The sequence below is a fragment of the Crinia signifera genome, chromosome 4 (genome assembly GCF_055691185.1).
Source record: "Crinia signifera chromosome 4, ASM5569118v1, whole genome shotgun sequence".
In the NCBI taxonomy this organism is placed as follows: Eukaryota; Metazoa; Chordata; class Amphibia; order Anura; family Myobatrachidae; genus Crinia; species Crinia signifera.
In genome coordinates this window covers 206,638,901-206,655,936 of record NC_139220.1, presented here as the reverse complement: position 1 = coordinate 206,655,936, position 17,036 = coordinate 206,638,901, and the positions used below count along the sequence as shown (strand labels likewise).

The 17,036-nt window shown below is 48.3% G+C and overlaps 1 protein-coding gene across 2 annotated transcripts in view; it reads left to right on the top strand.

Annotated features, from left to right (window-relative positions):
* The window catches only part of INSYN1 (inhibitory synaptic factor 1), a 32,184-nt gene that overhangs the window by 13,822 nt on the left and 1,326 nt on the right, over positions 1-17,036 (top strand). The window lies entirely within an intron of this gene.

Genomic DNA, 17,036 nt, shown 5'->3' with positions numbered 1-17,036 from the left:
TTACACTTGTGTAAGGGCAGCGCTGTACATGCTTCTCATTATGCTTCATTGGTTGAACACAGATTTACGCCACAGTAGGAATGTTATACAGTGTGAGCAGGCGATACTCAAGCACCAAGGGGGTTAACTAAAATGGGTACCGGCTGTCAGCCAGGGCTTCATGGGAGCCCAGAACTATAGAGCTAGCAATGGTATGGGTTTCAGTTGTGTAAAAGCACTGCTGTATCTGCGTCTCATTATGCTACACTGGTTGAAAACATATTTACGCTACAGTAGGAATGTCATACAGTACAAACAGGCCAGACTAAAGCACTGAGGGGGTTAACAAAATGGCTACCGGGTGTCAGCCAGGGCTTCATATGGAGCTAGTAATGGTATAGGTTCGACTTGTGTAAGGGCACTGCTGTACGTTCGTCTCATTATGCTTCACTGGTTTCTGTGTGAAATACAGTACAGTACTGTATGTACAGTACTGTAACTGTATACTACAGTATTTTAGTACAGTACAGAATTTTATGCCACAGTGCAATGAACGACTTACAGTACTGTACATTAGGCCATTTCTACAGTACAATATGACTCTAGTACACATTTCCTGTTATGTTTACTACAGTAAGGCCTCATTTGATGACCGCCATTTATTAAAATATCACAAAAAAATTAATATTTTTATTTTGGGTACTGTATGTACACTGCACATACAGTACCATACAGTATTGACTCTGTACTGTACTACATCTTACAGGGGCAGTACAGTATGTGCTTGTCCTACAGTATATCACATGCAAAAGGATCACATGCTATATACTTTACTGTATTGTACTGTACCGCATGCGATATACTGGCTAAGGACATAGCTGCTCGTGCGTCTCATTGCGCTAGTGAAACCTCAGCTAAGGGGACAAGTAAGGTACATAATACATGGTACATAGGGCCTATTCTAGTTCACTCTTTCTGACAAAATCCTTCTTAGATGGACAAAACCATGTGCACTGCAGGTGGCAGATGTAAAATGTGCAGAGAGAATTTGATTTGGGTGAGATATTTTGTTTCTGTGCAGGGTAAATACTGGCTGCTTTATTTTTACACTGCAATATAGATCTATTGAAACATCGGCTAAGGGTACAAGTGAAACATCGGCTAAGGGTACAAGTGAAGTATATAGTACATAGCAGGCCTGACTCCAGCGTCGAGCAACATTACAAAATGGCTGCCGCCCGTGCAGCCTTGTCAGCCATGGTCTATGGAGCAAGCAGTAGCATAAGTTTTACATGTCTAAGGTCATAGCTGCTCAAGCATCTCATTACACTAGTGGCTAAGGGGACAAGCAAGGTACATAGTACATAGCATGTAGCAGGCCTGACTCATGCATTGAGTGGTTTCCAAAATGGCTGCCACACGTGCAGCCTCATGAAAGACATGGTCTATGGAGCGAGCAACAGCATAAGTTTTACAGGTCTAAGGGCACAGTTGCTCGTGTGTCTCATTACTGTAGTGAAACCTGAGCTAAGGGAACAAGGGAGGTACATAGGGCCTTATTCTGGCTCTTAGAGGCAAATTCCTTCTCAAATGGACAAAACCATGCTCACTGCAGGCGGGGCAGATGTAACTTGTGCAGATAGAATTAGATTTGGGTGAGTTCTTTTGTTTTGTGTGCAGGGAAAATACTGACTACTTTATTTCTACACTGCAATACAGATCTCACTTTGAAGAAAAACCCCACCCAAATCTAATTCTATCTGCACACGTTATATCTGCCCCACCTGCAGTGCACATGGTTTTGTCTCTAAGAGTGAACCAGAATAAGGCCCATAGTTCACTGCAGGCGTGACTTGAGCATCGAGTGTCTTTCCAAAATGACTGCCACCTGTGCAGCCTTGTGAAATCCTCAGTCTATGGAGTGAGCCACGGCATACATTTTAGATGTCTAAGGGCACATTCACTCGTGCGTCTCATCACGCTAGTGAAACCTCGGATAAGGGGACAAGCAAGGTACATATTACATAGTACATACTGTAGCAGGCCGGACTCGATTGTCGAGCGGCTTTCTGAAAAGGTGGCATAGGTAATAAATGTGTAAGGGAACAGACGATTGTGTTTCTCATTTGGTTGTAAATGTTTTAATAAAGCCCCCCCAAAATCTCTCACTATAAGAATGGAACCCAGGTCTCCAAGCATGGAGAGCGTCACACTTCAGTAGCGCACGCAGGGGGGGGTTTCTGAGTACCCAGAAACCCCACCAGGAGTCTAGGCTGAAAGCTGAGGGTCCCCTCTTTCCATAGGTACAAGAATTTTAAAAATCGGCCCTGGGGAACCGGAGATATCCGACTTCAAAGCAGTGGTCCCCATCCAAGCCTGTTAATTGCTCTTCCCAGTCAGATATTTCAGGTTCTGTCTGACTTAGGGCAGTATTCAATGAGAAAAGTTCTCCGTGTTTTGTGGAGAACTTGTGCTTTGTTCGCCTTGGACGGAGCATTTTGCTCTCCAAAAGCGAGCAACCCTATTCAATGTGAAATGTTCTCCGTCTTTCTAAGTGACTTTCTCCGTGTCTCTCCGTGTAGCAATTCTCCATCTTTTGATGGAGAGCTGGAATGTGAACTTTTAAACTAAAAGGTTTTTTTAAGAAATTTTGGTGTCAAAAAATCTGTTTTTTTTTTTCTGTGAAGGGGCATGTTATTTTTATTCATGTGCTTATAGCACATGAATATATATTTAATTTAAAAAAAAATATTTTTTTTAATAATTTTTTTTTTTTTTTTTTACACAGTGCAGCCAGCAGGGGGCCGGAGCGCTCGAGCCGCTCATTAGATATTCATATATTCACTGCACCCGAACGTAACTATGCACAAACGGGTGCAGTGAATACTGGGTCCCCCGCTGGCTATAGGGGGGTGCAGCCTGGGTCCTGGAGAGCCCCCCTCCCCTCCACAGTCCTCTGGAGCAGCCAGGGAGACTTTAATCTCTCTGGCTGCTTCCGGCTCCCTGAAAGCTCCCTGCTCCCTGCAGGGGTTAAGACTCGCCGCGAGTGGCGGCGAGTCTTAACCACATTGAATAGAGGGAGCAGGAGTGGCAGAGAGCCCTCCGGAACACGGAGAGTGCATGGAGAGCGAAATAAAACGCTCTCCATGCACGGAGAACTTTTTCATTGAATACTGCCCTTAGAGTTTTTCTGAGGGTACATTCCAAAAGCTGGGACTCTTCCCCTTTGGTGGACACTAGTAGCTTGTCTCTACTGTTCCCAGAACCAGAGATATCAGCCTTCCAGCAGTTGGTTACTGCTCCAGCTCCACACACCTGGTATGTAGTTTTATATTCTCATTGGCAGATTGCTCATCCTCCTGAACTCTGATCCCCTAGTCCCCAATACCATTTGGTAGGTGGGATTCTCTAGTTTTTAATTGCATTAAAATCTAAGAAATTTATTTCCGGGAACTGGAGAGATCTGCAGTCAAGCAAGCTGTCCTCCCACCAGAAAATTATGAATAATAAGCCCACTCCACTATACACCCCTCCTCTCCATATTAAACATCCTCTACACCCTGGAAGTTATGTATCAGGGCCCCTTCATTCAGCCCAATGCCCCCTTCTCCCACCCCATCTCCCACCATCTGTGCAGTAAAGGGGTAATTAGTGGAAATGACTGAAATGACTGATCCAGGCCCTACATGCTGAGCGGTTGATATAATACCCCCTACCACCCGCGGGACATCAAAGCTTCCCCCACCCCTACCGCTGGAGGATCGGTAGGGGCCCCAATACATTGCTATGCCCAGGGGTCTACACTGCTGTTGATGCCCCTGTATGTATATATATTTTATTATTATTTATATACATTTGGTCTATTTATAATACTTTAACTGACCCGGCATATACTGGGTCACCTGTGTCCATCTCCGTGCTTTGCTCCGCCCCTCTGGAAACCCCCTTCTGAAAATCCTGCGTTTGCCCCTGCACTTATCCACTAGCCCAGGGGTTCCCAAACTTTTTTGAATCACTGCACCCTAGAGTATCAGAATTTTTTCAAGTTTCTTATTGAGAAAGTTAGAAGAAAAAACATAAAATTAATTAAACTGTTTTTGTATGTGATTATTAGGGTCAGTTTTGTGGTAAGGGAGTAGATTTACTTCTGTTGTACACATATTTTATGACTGGAATCCACAAGCACTGGTTTTGCCCATTACATCGACCATAAATAAATTTAAATTTACCCTGGACCACTAATCCAGGGCACCCCTGCAAGTGTCCCAAGGCACCCCTGGGTGCCACGGCCAGTGTCGTAGATACTGTAAGGTAGGCCCTGCTGTTTGGGAGAGCAGGGGCTGCGTGGGCGCAGGGTGCCAGCACCCGCCCGGTGGCCAGCACACTGAGTGAGTGTGACAGACAATCATCAGTGAGTCTGTCACACTACACTACATAGAGATGCTGCTGCCTGCCACCAGCCGCTGCCCATGCGCTTACTGATCACAGGCGAGTCGGCACGGGCGAGGCCATGACAGTTTGTCTGTCAGTCAAAAAACAACATTCCAAAACGGCACACAGTTTTGGAATCACTGCACTAGCCTATAACACCTGGTGATAGCAACCGATGCTCTGGAGTATGTTGCATCAGCTACAGGAACTGCAGGATGCTATGTTTATAAAATAATTTGCATAGGGGACCCGGATGGACCACCTGTGCACAATACATCATACTTGCCGACTTTGGCATACTCCTTTCCGGGAGAAGCCCGGAGAGGAGTGAAAGGGGGCGGGTAGAGGCTTCATTTTGGGGGCGGGGCACGGGTGATGTCATCAAGCCCCGCCCCCATGACGGACTGAAGCCTCAATCTGCGAGTCCGTGGGTGGGGGAGGGGCTAAAAATGCCGCAAATTGCGTCATTTAGCCCCGCCCCCTCCCCGCGGATCCGCGAAAGTCATAGTTTTTAGACCGCGGGGAGAGGGGGAGCCGGGGCTGTAGGGAAATGCGGGAGACTTGCCCCCCTTCCCGGGGGACCGGGAGGGGGACACGATTTGCGGGACCCTCCCGGCCATTCCGGGAGGGTAGGCAAGTATGCAATACATTACACAGCCCATTTGCCACTGTACTAAAAATGAGATGTGCAAGTGTCTCATACACAATAGTGGCTCAAACTAGATTTGTATGCACAATATACAGTGCGGTAAAATTACAATTGTCACAGTGTATCACAGTGTACTGTGCTGCTAGGGAACTTGGACACACACATACAGTAAACCCAATTGAAGACAGGACATGTGAATTACAGCTGGCTAACGCTGCCTGGTAAAATGCCCAGCCCTTCCCCCTTCCTTGGGAGGGGTGTGGCTCATATGGTCGACCTAAAGTTGGTCGACAGTCATTGGGTCGATACCACTAGGTCGACATGCTGAAAGGCCGACATGGGTCTAGGTCGACATGGGAAAAGGTCAGTAGGTCCACACAAGCATTAGGTCGACATGGTCTAGGTCGACAGTCAAAATGTCAACATGTGGTTTTTCCCAGTTTTTTTACACGAATGTCGACACAGTCGAGATGGACACAGAATAAAGTGCACCGCATCCCCTCGCTTCAGGCACTATTTTATTATCTCACCACACCCTAGTGGATGATAGGGCATAAAATACCGCCTGTTGGTACATGTTGGCTCAAAACACAGTTAAAAACACCATGTCAACCTTTTGACTGTCAACCTAGACCATGTCGACCTAATGACCTGCCGAACTAGACCCATGTCGACCTTTCAGCATGTCGACCTAGTGGTGTCGACCTAATGACTGTCGACCAACATGCTGTCGATCTAATAACCCTATCCCCTTGGGAGACTGCTTTTTTTCACAGAGAAGTAGGTCAACATGAATGTAAATGAAGGGCTGATATAGCATTTAGTCAGTCTGGATAGGGGAAGGCACTATAGAGAAAGCATAGTACTGCACAGTACATTAAAGAGCTCAGCACTACAGTATGCTCTGAATCATGCACATTGAGACGCACAGAAAGTTATTTATGGAATAAATAAAAAGAAATTGTGTGTGCATAGTTGTATTAAATTTAAGTTTCATAAATGTTTCAATAATAAAAAAAAAAACATCTCTCTCTAAAGGCCCCCATACACTATGAGATTTATCTGACCTGTAAAATTGCATCTGATTTCCCTTGAATTTCCCCGGCAGCTTCCCAGGAGGCTTCATACAATTTGACACTTGATGTGCCATTTTTTACATCCAATCCAATCACATGTGATTTATCTGATGCAAATTTGGATGTGTCACTGAGACAATGCAGGCTGGCACCTAGCACACTGGCTAAAGTGTACCTGGGACAATGCAGGTTGGCACCTAGCACTAGGGATGGCCATCGACCATCTATGATTTGAAATCATTGATGGTTTATGGCCGATGTTGAATACTTTTGCCATCGATGTGGGAGATCCAGATGGTTTCCCTACATCGATCGCAAAGGAGAACCGATGATTTCTGGGTACTTGTTTAGTTTCAAGGCGGATGTTACTTAGTTTATGTAGTGCTGTATTGAGAAGCAATATATGCTGCCTATGTAAACTATGTAACTGCTTCTGTAGCCCTGAAACTAAACAATGGTTAATATCGGCACTATCCACATCATACCCCCAGTATCCACGTAGGCGTGGAGTTGTTGTTATGAAGTGTGGTGTGCTTGCCACGCTTCGGGCTCGGTGGCTCGCCACACTTTATAACATCAACTCCACGCCGACGTGGATACTGGGGGTATGACGTGGATAGTAGCGATATGACGTGGATAGTGGGGGAAATGTGTGTGTGTTGTGCGTTATACCCTCCTCCAGCCTGGCCACCGCGTCCACTGGGTCCCCGTGATCCACCGATGGGTCCCCCTCCTCTGGCAGTCACTCCCCGGAGCCATCGTTCAGTCCCCCCCCCCTTCGGCACTGCCAGCGTACAATGTACGCAATTAGCGTAGTGCCGCTGGGGGAGCAGGGAAACCATGTGGAGCTCCCCCAGCTGCAATGCGCTGAATTACATACATTGCTGGCACCGGAGGAGCCGCCCATCGCCCGTGGGGATCTGTAAGAATAAACCCCCCCTGCTCCCAATGTAGTTTGACTGTGGCGCCTGCTACATTGTCAGCGTAGTGTAGAGCTGCCGCCGTGAAAATAAACAAGTACCGATTTCTGTTTCTTTTTTTTCAAGGTGTCGGGACACTTTGCATAGCTCCGCCCCAACACCCAGAAGTCCCACCACCGAGTTCTGATTGGCCCATAGGCCGTTCAGTCACATATAATGGATGACCACCGATAGCTAAAACTATCGATGGTTATCCATCAAAATGTTTACTACTATCGATGGCTGGGTGCAGAATCACCATCGATGGCAATCATCGATGGTGTCTGCACTATTGGCCATCCCTACCTAGCACACTGGGTACAAAGACACTGACACAGGGTCACCAGGAATCCTTGCTGCCGTCTGTCAGTCAGATAATGGATATGCCTGTGTAATTACAGCCGGGGAGAGGGGGTGTCGGGCTCTGCTGCCCGCACCGAAGCTGACCTCCAGCAGCAGAGGAGGGGGGGGGGGGGGGTCGGGCTCTGCTGCCCGCACTTTAGCTGGCCTTCAGCAGCAGGGGAGGGGGGGGGTCCCGTTCTGCCCACAACTATATTCTGCTTCTTCCTCCCTCCTACCTACTCGTATTGCTGGGCTGTCTCTGTCGGGCAGGGAAGATGGAGCTCAGGCTCTAGACCAGGGGTCCTCAAACTACGGCCCGCGGGCCAGATGCGGCCCGCAGAGGACTTTCATGTGGCCCGCCTGCTTGCCGCTGCCCAGGCAATCAATCTGACTTGCCTCACTAGCCGGGACCGGGAGGATGGACGGGCAGGCTGGCTGGCTGGCGAATGGACGGACGGGCGGGGGCGTGGCCTGTGACATCGGGTGGAAGCAGCAGTGTCTGCTGGTCCGACCCGTCTCCCTGCTTCAGCTTCTCCTATGCGTGTGACGTCAACACGTCACACGCTGTGGCTGAGGAGAATCGGGAGAGGAGCCGACGCGAAGCAAGCAGCGAGGGAGCAGTGCATATTACTTTGGGTAAGTAGAGGCCGTGACTGGTTGGGGGTATGTTGGGGGTGCTTGACCCCCCTTGTCCCCCTCCTGACTGTCAGAGCCGGAGTTGCCCTTCCACCATCTCCCCTCTCTCTTCATGTGTCGGAACCAGCATGTTCCTTCCCTCCTCCCCAGGCAGCTATGTTACCACATCACAGCGCTGCCACTGCCCTGCCTGCTTACTACTGCAGACAAGGTCCGGTTCGCTGGGGGGGTGGGGGGGTCGTCATCGGGCGAGAGGGGGGAGGTTATCCTGCTTACTCTCTCTGCTGAGCCCCAGGGCCGGCGCTACCCACTAAAGCAGTGGATGCAAAGCAGGGAGGCGCTGGCCAGGAGAGGCGCACTGCCCACTTTGCATCTCTCTGCTGTCCTGCTTTTACTGCCGGCCCGGCTGCTGCACTGTCAGTGTTTACTGTGTCTATGACAGGCAGCTCCGGAAGCATGACCTGACCTTCAACCTCTGTCCCTCCCAATAACGCCTCCTCCCATGTCCGTCCCGGCGTCGTCCGCACAGGCTGGCAGTAGAAGTTTCAGCAGTCTCCCTGCTGCTTTATGTTCCTGCTATTAAGCACGGAACTCTTCCCCCTTACACTCCAGTTACTAGCCCTCCCCCTCTGCATTCTACATGCTGCTGCTGCACCAGCCAAGAGTGACTGAAAACAGCTTTAACCCTTTCACAGCTGACTTTTATACAGTAAGCTACAAGTGTGTGTGTGTGTTTAATTTTTACAGAGCTAGTGTGTGTATTTATATTTTATATTTTCTCTCTCTCTCTCTCTCAAACACACACACACACACACACACACACACACACACACACACTCATGCACTGTATATATTGTATATTTTAACTACTTGTTGCACCCAAACTTCCCAATCTCCCATCACTGTCACCCCCTGTGGTCTCTACTTCTCTCCCACCCAACAGCTGCTGTCGCCCCCCCACAACCCCTCACCCCCTGTGGTCTCTACCTCTCTCATAAATGGTCACTCCTGTGGTCTATACCTCTCTCCCACCACTGACCACTGTTGCCCCCGTGGTCTCTACCTCTCTCCCACCTAGTTTTTGTTTTTACTATTGTCCGGCCCTCCAATGGTCTGAGGTACAGTGAACTGGCCCCCGATTTAAAAAGTTTGAGGACCCCTGCTCTAGACTGTGTGTGACTGTGTTGATGATGAGACTCTGGTGCTGCAGCTGCTCTGTCTGGATCCCGTTGCGCCTGCCCCTTCCAGTGACGTCACCTGTGTTTCTGCTGCTGCGCCGGGGTTTGAGGACAGTTGCACGGGAAGGAGGTAGCATCACAGCAGGAGGTACACATGATATATCGGATCTGAAACATTGTGAGTGCTAAAAAGCACCCATGATGGGTCAGATGCCAATATATCTGATCCGATCTGATGCGCACGGGACCGCGCATCAGATCAGATGACAAACACATGCGATTTTCGGACAATTTCACCCGATTTAAGGGCTGAAATCGGGTGAAATCGGCTGAAAATCGCATTGTGTATGGGGGCCTTAAGAATCGAACCTGGGTCTCCAAGCACACTTATCCACTAGCCTATGGTGCCGGGTGATAGCGACCAATGCTCTTGAGTCTATGTAGAGTGATCCCATGCCAATGGTTATGCTTACACTATGTTGCATCGGCTACGGGACCTGCAGGACGCTATGTTTATGAATTAATTTGCCTAGAGTACACCTGAGCACTGTACATTACACAGCCTATTTGCCAGAACTTGTCTTGTACTGTACTGTACTGTACAGATGGAGTGTCTCATATGCAATAGTGTCTCTTCCTCAATTTGTATGCACAGTATACAGTTTGATAAAATTACAGTTGTCATGGTGTACTGTACTACTAGGGGACTTGGATGCACACATACAGTACAGTCCAGTAAGCCCAACTGAAGGCAGCACATGTGAAATACAGCTGGTTAACACTTGTACAGATAAAGCCACAGTGGTGTTTGCTAAGAATGAGACATGCGAGCGTCTCACATGCAAGCGCATCTCATTCTCAGCGAATGACACTGCTGCATCTGTATATCATTCCGTCGCTGGATTAGTGTAGCATTATCCACCCAGCTGTGTAGATATGTATTGCTTGCATATTGTATGGCATGCCTCAATGTGCCTCAGTGTGTCTGAGCACGCTACAAAAGTGACATAAGAAAACCCTAGCTTAGGTGTGCTGGCACAATGCATGAGCGTGGCTCCATCTGTAGATACAAAAAATTGCCAAGAAACTGAACATTTCCTACAACGATGTGTAGTATTCCCTTCAGAGAACAGCACAAATAGGCTGTAACCATAATACAATGTAGAAATGTAGATGTTGAAACTGGTGTTTTGTGGGTACCATTTATTAAGCTACCAGTTAAGGAGCTGTGAGTCATCTGTTTCTCAAACTAGAGACTCTAATGTGCTTGTCTTCTTGCTCAATTGTGCAACGGGGCCTCCCATTTCTATTTCAACTCTGATTAGAGCCTGTTTGTGCTGTTCTCTGAAGGGAGTAGTACACAGATGGGAGTTCTATTGAAGTTGTGATGTTGTCTATAGCAACCAATCAGATTCTAATTATTTTTAATTAGCACATTCTATGGGCAATATCCCATCTTCAATTGAACTCTTATCTTGGTAAATTTACTTCAAGTTAGTTGTACTGTATCAGCAAGGTCTCTCCTAGGCAAAGATTGAAAGCAGACTGGGGTTTCAAGCTCTTTTGAAGAAGCACAAAGAAACGTGCAATGTCGAGGACCCAAAACGCAGTGTTCGTCCAAGGAAACTTAGGCCCGATTCAGACCTGCTCACTAGGCTGCGTTTATTCAGATCCCAGAAGGCAGGTTAGCGCTGCCGAACTGAACACACGCCCCCACCACCCAAATCCCCTCGTTACTCTGTGAGAGGATGTGTACACTTACAGCGCCTGCACAGAGGAAAAAAGCTTCCTTTGAAGCTTGATACATCTGGCCCAAAACATTGATTTAATTTAGATTTTTCTTTGGTTCATTCACTTGGCATTACATACACACCTTGGCACTAAACATTGTAAATAAAAGATAAAAAGCATTCTCAAATTATCAGTACTAGATAGTATACAAAAGGAAATGATAGATACCGTAAATAGATAGATCAACCTTTTTACTGTCAACCAATAGTCATTAACAGCTGATACTTTTTGTATTTATTAAAAACAAATGAATTTAGTATGCAGGCTATACACTATATTTACATGATCTTGTTTTCTATTAAACCTGATCCAATGGCTATTTTTTTTCATAACTTGATTTTATTTATAATCAACTAATGCCCACAACTGATGCCCATTACTAATATGCCCCCACAGTGCCACACATATTTCCCCAGTGCCAGATATCATATGCCCCCCACAGTGTCACACATATGCCCCCAGAGTGCCACACATATGCCGCCAGTGCCAGATATCATATGCCCCCACAGTGCCACACATATGCCCCCAGTGCCAGATATGCCCCCACAGTGCCACACATATGCCCCCAGTGCCAGATATCATATGCCCACACATATGCCCCCACAGTGCCACACATATGCCCCCAAAGTGCCACACATCAGAATCATCTTTATTGGCCAGGTATACTTGCGTATACTTGGAATTTTTTTCGGTAACAGTGCAGCATCAAGCAGGGAACACTTGGGGAAGATAGGAAGGGCACAACATACATCACATATATTTCTTGTAAATAGAACAGTTCAAATTAGAATATGGTGCATTCAGAGTTGTTTAGTTGTTGGACAGCTATTGGGAAGAAGTTTTTCCTGGTTCTTGTCGTCCTTGCTGGGATGGACCTATAGCGCCTGCCTGACAGAAGGGGTTCAAACAGGCTCTGGCCAGGGTGTCGCTTGTCCGCCGAGATCTTTCCTGCACACTTCTTGACCCTTGTTAGGTATAATTCTTGGACCGTGGGGAGGTCCGCCACGATGATCTGTTCTGCCTTCCTCACCACCCTTTGTAACTTTTGTCTGTCATTCTCCTTTGGTTTCCTTCTGAAGTCCACCACCATCTTCACTGTTTTGAGGGGGTTGAGGTCAAGGTTGTTTCTACTACACCATTTTGTCAGCCGATCTACCTCCCGTCTATATGCCGACTCGTCTCCATCCGTGATTAGGCCGATGACAGTTGTGTCATCTGCGAATTTTTGAAAAACTTTACTGTCTGTTCTGCTGAGGAGCAGTCGTTTGTGTAGAGGGAGAAGAGCAGGGGGGAGAGGACGCATCCTTGAGGGGCGCTGGTGCTGATTGTGTGCGTGTTTGACATGAAAGCACCTGCTTTCACCGCTTGTCTCCTATCAGATAGGAAATCAGTGATCCAGGAGCATGTGGGTTCTGGGTCTCCTAGTGATCGGAGTTTTGGCTCCAGGATGTGGGGGATTATAGTGTTGAAGGCCGAGCTAAAGTCAACTAATAGTATCCTTGCATAGGTGCCTGGGCAGTCCAGGTGCTGTAGAATGTGGTGGAGCCCTAGGTTGACTGCATCCTCGACACTTCTATTTGCTCGGTAGGCAAACTGCAGGGGGTCAAGATGGGTATTTGTCGCAACTTTCAGGTGGTTCAGCAGCATACGTTCAAAAACTTTCATGGCCACAGATGTCAGTGCAATCGGAACTTAGTCATTGAGATCTTTCGCGGTTGAGCTCTTTGGAACCGGGACAATGATTGAGCCTTTGAAGCAGGAGGGGACTTTGCACATTTCTAGTAAGGTGTTGAAAATCCTGGTGAAGATAGGGGCGAGATGAGTTGCATAGATCTTAAGGGCTGATGGGAACACTCCATCTAGGCCTTCAGCTTTCCTGGGGTTGACCCTCTTGAACATACAGTACCTTCTACCTCTGTTTGGTCCACCCGGAGAGTCTGAGGGTGGCAGTTTTGGAAGGTAGGTGGGCATGCTGTTTTGCCCTGGTCAGTGATAGGATTGATGCAGTAGAATTCGTTCAGTTCGTCCACTAGTTTCTGATGCGAGGTGGAGGGGGTTTTAGAGACCTTGTAGTTGGTTATAGCTTGCATGCCTCTCCACGCTGATGCAGGGTCGTTGGTTGATAGGTTGTTTGCCAGCTCTGAGAATCTTTTTTTTTGCTAGCTTGATCTCCCAAGTTAGGGTGTTTCTGGCCTGTTTGTACAGGGTTATATCACTGCGATAGGCTTCTTCTTTTGCTTGGCGGAGCTTCCTGAGCTGACCGCTGAACCATGGCTTGTTGTTGTTGAAGGTGCGTGCTGTTTTGGTTGGCACGCACAGGTCCTCAAAGAAGCTGATGTATGCTGTCACGGTGTCGGTCAGATCGTCTAGGTCTGTAGTGGAAGTTTTAAAGACTACCCAGTCTGTGCATCCCAGACAGGCCTGGAGCTTAATTTTTGCTTAGTTTGTCCAGCATTTGACTGATCTGACCACAGGTTTGGCTGACCTTAGCTTCTGGATGTAGGTTGGGAGAAGATGGACTACGCAATGGTCCGACAGGCCCAAGGCAGCCCGGGGGATGGCCCGGTAAGTAGACTTGATGGCGGTGTAGCAGTGGTCTAGGGTACGCCCTTCCCCTGTGTGGCATTTGACTTGCTGTTTGTACTTCGGTAGCTTTTGGATCAGGTTGGCACTGTTGAAGTCGCCCAGCACTATGAGCAGCGCGTCCGGATGTTTGAGTTCTATATCTGTTATCCTGGTTGCCAGCTGGTGTTAGGCTTCTTTAGCATTTCCTTGGGGGCGTATATACACCCCCACCAGTCCATATATGCCCCCTCAGTGCCACATATATGCCCCCAGTGCCAGATATCAAATCCCCACACATATGCCCCAGTGCCATATATGCCCCCACAGTGCCACACATATGCTCCCAGTGCCATATATGCCCCCAGTGCCATATATGCCCCCCACAGTGCCACACATAAATGCCCCCACAGTTCCAGAAGTAAGCAGCACAACTCACCCTCCTGCAGTGCTGGCTGTGTCCGGTCCAGAGCTCTGATTGGCTGACAGGCGACAGCCCAGTCACAGTGACACAGGGAGGGGAAGGAGAGATACGTGATGCGAGCCCCGCGAGGAGACGCAAATTATGTTACAAGTATTCCGCGTCCGCTCGCAACGCTTCGGGCTCGGTGGCTCGCTGCACTCACTAGACTATATAAAATCAACTCTACGCCGACGTGGATAGTGGGGGTATGAAAAGGTCGGGAGGACGCATTCCGCCGCCGCTCGCTACGCTTCGGAGCGCCGTGGATAGTTGGGGGTGCCTAAATCCCATTGTATGTCATACAAGTGTATACTACATTAAATGGCATCGCACCCTATAAAATCAAATGCGATCGCATGCCATGCAATGCGATTTCCCTACAGTGCCGTATGTATGCTAATTGGGCGCCCAGCTAATACATAAGTACCCTTCCATTTTCATGTCATGAACTATTCCCAGGTCACAACTACGAGTGGGGGGGGAGGGTTGGTTATGCACCAGGTACCGATTTCAGGGGAACCACCCACCTCCTTGATGAAATAGCTGACACTTTTACTATCATTTCAAGGAGTACTGCAACTTTGGAGATTTACGCATTCACGTATCTCCCAGCATGCACTGCACAGAAAGACATATACAGCAGCTGAATGCCGGCCTTAATGATGGTAATCATAGTGATCCCAACACCAACAGTAGGTTGTGAGAGGAGGCTTCCAGTTGTGACAAGCACTGACAATAATCTGAGCAGGAGGCGGTCTAAAGGCCCCCATAAGCTATGTGATTTGGGCACGATTTCACCCGATTCGGATGACTCGGGCCTTGAAATAGGCCCAAATCGCACTTGATTTGCTAAATCTTATGTGCAGCTCGGCCCCGGAGCTGTGCGGGGGACGGCAGCGGGGGCGGGGTATGTCGGCTAATAGAGAGCCAAGCAGAGTGAGCAGGGGGAGGCTGCGTAGGGAGCCGGGCAGAAGGAAGCTGTTGTGGTGCCAGCGGGAGCAGGGCGCCGGGCAGGGAGAAGACGCTGTCTGCCGGGCAGCGGCGGGAGCCAGGAGAAGCAAAGAGCACTTGAAAAAAAAACGCCCATACAGATGACTAGGAAGCCATGGATTGGCTGAAACCTCTCTCAGCCAATCGCTGATTGGCTGAGAGAGGTTTCAGCCAATCAATGGCTTCCTAGTCATCTGTATGGTAGTTTTTTTTTTTCAAGTGCTCTCTGCTTCTCCTGGCTCCCGCCGCTGCCCGGCAGACAGCGTCTTCTCCCTGCCCGGCGCCCTGCTCCCGCTGGCACCGCAACAGCTTCCTCCTGCCCGGCTCCCTACGCAGCGTCACTCTGCCTGGCTCTCTATTAGCCGGCATACCCCGCCCGCTGATGTCCCTCGCACGGCTCCCTCCTCCTGCAGCTTCCACAGTGACTGCATATCATAAACCTATGCGATTTATCATATGCAAAACTTAAATGTACAACAGTGATGTCAAACTCATGGCCCTCCATCTGTTGTGAAACTACACATCCCAGCATGCCCTGCCAATTTTAGCAATCCATTATATAAAATATGTGGCAGGGCATGCTGGGATATGTAGTTCCACAACAGATGGAGGGCCATGAGTTTGACACCACTGATGTACAGTAAGTGGACCCGCAGCGCCTTCACTTAGCTTGCCGTATCAACAGGAGCTCTGTTCCCAAGCTGATGATAGCTCCACAAGTGTCTCAGCATGCTACAACCCCACCCTGCCTCTACCTGTACACATGGCGCCTCACACTCTCACCTCTGTTCTGCCTTTGCCTTCCCGTAATCACAAGGCCTCCTCACCATCCCCCCACGTATGCAAGTACTTGGCCATCATCCTTTGGTCATGTTGTCCGGCAAGTAGTGATAATATTTATAATGGTGATGCTGTGGGTATAGGGAGTATCTATAATGCTCAGCTCTGTGAAGGTAATACTGACATGGCATATAACAGTGGGTGTAGTGAGTGGCATATATTGGTGGAAAGTTAGGGTAGGGAGCTGCATAGAACTGTTGGATGTGGGTAATTTGTTGGTATCTTGTGCAGTATCACTATTACTTCTATTTCAGTACATTTTTTGGGGTGGGGAAGGAGGAAGGGAAGGGCAGCCAAATTACTGCCTTTCCACTGGTTTACAAAAATCCTAGTTTCGGCCCTGACTATGCTAATGACCTATCACCGGCACCACTCAATCTCTTAACCCAAACTACTGATTGCTTTCCAGTCTGTTTAATGACTCTCGGTCTGCTTTCTTATAATATAAATCAATCATAATCATAAGCAGTCCTCACAGAGGTACAGATGTACTAAGCTTGAAAAGCTCCTAACTGTCATGCTACAGTCTGTGTTTTTTCCATATTACAATTATGGGAGACCTAATTATTTAGCATGTCACCTTGTGATTTTAAAGTTAAACATGGACAATTCTACCACTGATGGTTGGAGAAAGGACATAGGGCCTGATTCATATCCATTCCTACGGGCTGCTTTCTCTGTCCGTATGCAAGGTGATTGCAAGCCGGTGGAGTGCCCCAGAAGAAAGTAGGCGGCGCCCTGCTATTGTGAGGGAGGGTTGCTGACATCATCAGCAGCCTCCTTCTGCCCGCAGCCTGTGCAGCACTGAATAAGTCTAGACTTACTTGCCAGCTGCGAACAGGGGGAATCCATTAGATGGTGAGTGACTCTGAATGGTTTTCTCCCTATGTGCATGGTTGCGAGTGCATTCTCAGCTGTGCACATGGGTCAGATTTCATTCATGTGGGGCTGCGTGTGGTGGCATATACCTGACCGCTGGGCTTCGAACATTTGCTGCCCATCGACGTGGTCTGAATCGTGCCTATACTGTACATCATTTACTACTTGTTATGGGCATTATTCAATCGGTGCGCTTATGTGTCAAAATCAGTCAACTTCAATTTTGTGTTCATCTGTGCAAAGGATTAGCAGCGAGTCAAG